Source organism: Leptidea sinapis, chromosome 9, assembly GCF_905404315.1.
Source record: "Leptidea sinapis chromosome 9, ilLepSina1.1, whole genome shotgun sequence".
Taxonomy (NCBI): Eukaryota; Metazoa; Arthropoda; class Insecta; order Lepidoptera; family Pieridae; genus Leptidea; species Leptidea sinapis.
In genome coordinates, this window is record NC_066273.1 from 9,057,575 (window position 1) to 9,060,058 (window position 2,484).

General features: G+C 29.3%; 1 long non-coding RNA gene across 1 annotated transcript; it reads right to left on the bottom strand.

Moving 5' to 3' along the window:
* Positions 1 to 684: 684 nt before the first annotated feature.
* LOC126966289 (uncharacterized) lies at positions 685 to 1,647 on the bottom strand. Its single transcript, XR_007729708.1, has 2 exons — positions 1,537 to 1,647; positions 685 to 846 (listed from the first exon to the last, which is right to left on the bottom strand). It is a non-coding gene; the product is annotated as an uncharacterized LOC126966289 (long non-coding RNA).
* Positions 1,648 to 2,484: the final 837 nt, after the last annotated feature.

The following is a 2,484-nucleotide window of genomic DNA, read 5'->3' on the forward strand; positions in this document are numbered from 1 at the left end:
ACAATACTACCTTATGTTTTTTCTCTATAAGATTAGGAAGATCATTTATATAGATAAGGAAGAGGATCGGTCCGAGAATATACCCTTGTGGTACCCCCATACTGAGAGGAGTCCCAGGAGATCTCCTGCCATTAACGTCGTCCTTCTGAAATTTATTGTTTAGATGTGAAATCAGAAGATCGAGCGCAGTTCCCTTTATGGCATAGTGACATAGCTTTACAGGCCTACCCAAAGCTACTTAAAAAAAAAGACTATTTAAAATATGGCAACGACTAAAAACCTATCAATAGGACATACATTTAATAGTATTTTATTAATATTAAAGGTATAAGGAAGAGGTGTATTAAATTAAATATTTATCAAGTTATTAGTTAAATTTTTAGTTTTTGAAGTCGGATTTATGTGTTTTAAACTTCTGCCCTTTTGCTGCAAAGCTTTTAATTTTTAAGACATTGTGTAGAGGTTTTCGATTGTTTCACAATAATTTTATTAAGTATCTTTTTTCGACAAGTGTTATCAATAAGCGGCTCAATAAATGATTCAGGAGTAAAAGGCAGAGCACATAAATCTCTTGATGTTAAGAGGGGACGCTAGCAGCGTTATGCTATACAAACTTATTCCCCCTTTTTCTCCTTGGATAATTATACTTATACAAAAATAATTTTAAGTGCGTAAAAAAATATGTAATGCGAAAGTTTTATATTTATGACAGTTGAACCAGTACTATACAAATAAATAAAATGGTTTTAATATCAATAAAATAGCATAAAACAATAATTTTGGGTGTCTCTTTATGTCAGGTAGTCCCCGGAACGGCTGAACCAATTTTGATTTTGATGACACATTCTGGAATAAAGAAAAAATACAAAAATATTAAATTAGACATAAATGATAGGTGGCGTTTATTTTCAACAAAGTAAAGAGAGCTATTAATATATTGTCTATTTGGGAATATACTTTTCACATATAAGTAGGATAACTTTTGCACGGCATCTCTGCAAAGAACTTTTCTTCTCTAGACTTCCAAATAAGAATTTAAAACAAAATGCTTTGAGGTAAGCCGAGAATGTTTCCAATGTTTTTTGTTCTTTTGCATTGCTTCTTTAAATTTTTTATCCGCTGGGAACCTACTCCATTTAATTTTAAACAATAATATAATCGATAGAAAAAAGATTCTTTTGCCCACATAATTTTGAAAAAGAAGGGCATGGCATTTAATAAAGCTCTCAGAGTTTTAAGAACGTATAAAGTGGTTATATATTTAATAAGTTTATAATAATAATAAGTTATATTGAGTAGTATAATCCTTGTTATTTGTAGCAAACAAATTAATTACCATATACTACGATGTTCGTATCGATAGCAGTAGTGTGACTACACAACACTATGAAACAAATATTTAGCACATTTTTCTAAAAAATGGCTATCATATGAGTTTTTATATTTAAATACGGAAAGTATTAACATAACTCTTTCAAAGTAAGTTCAAACTCCAATATTTATAACACATAAATAAAAAAAACTCAAAACAGTAACCTGTGAAATGACAAATTCTCGTCTTCATAATTATGATTTTCCACTGTTACGGCTTTTAGAGCTAAAAGACAAACCATGTAACTCTTGAATGCGTTTTCGTATTTACAATATGATATGATATTTAAAAGTATTGATAGGTTACCTAGACAACATTCGGTGTTTGTAAATGATACAAACGCACACATGAATAATTTAACATTGCAATAGCACACTACATTACTATTACACGTCAAAGAAGGATACTAAATGCAATTATCGCAAGTGAAAAAGAGATTAATCTAATTTGCTAATTGCTTCGTATTTGCATAGCAAAAACACAGAATTATTCACCAGATATGATTTTTTACCGTACACCATGATTTATGTCTACAATACGATTAATTCATGAGTTCATGTAATAAAAGTTATAAAGTAGTAAAACTACATTTAAATTAGGTAAATTAGGTGTTATTGATTTAAAAAAAAATATTATTGATTATAATGTATAGCCATAATCATGATATAAATTATTTGTACATAAAATAATTAAAACATACAGACTTATCAAAATAAAACCAAAATGTATTAACAATAAGGGTTCCATTTTTACAATTTTACTAACGACAGCACCCAAAAAGTTTTAAGTTTACAATTATTATTTCTTGTATATTATACTATTTATGAATGTATTTCTGTTGAGGGTTTATTACAATAATGATCCATTGATTCTTCTGCAGTTAGCAAGGGTTATACCGAACTTGTTTATTAAAAAATATTAAATTTCGTATTACATTCACGGCAACAACGCCTTTTTTACATCATTTCCTAAAATATACTACCTCGATCATCCCGCAGCAGACAGGGTAGATGCGGTATATTCGGAGTATTATCGTATTGTTCCAAATGTGTCGTTGTCGATTTTGCGAGTAGATCTCCTGGTACGTTACATACATTCCAAGATTAAGTACT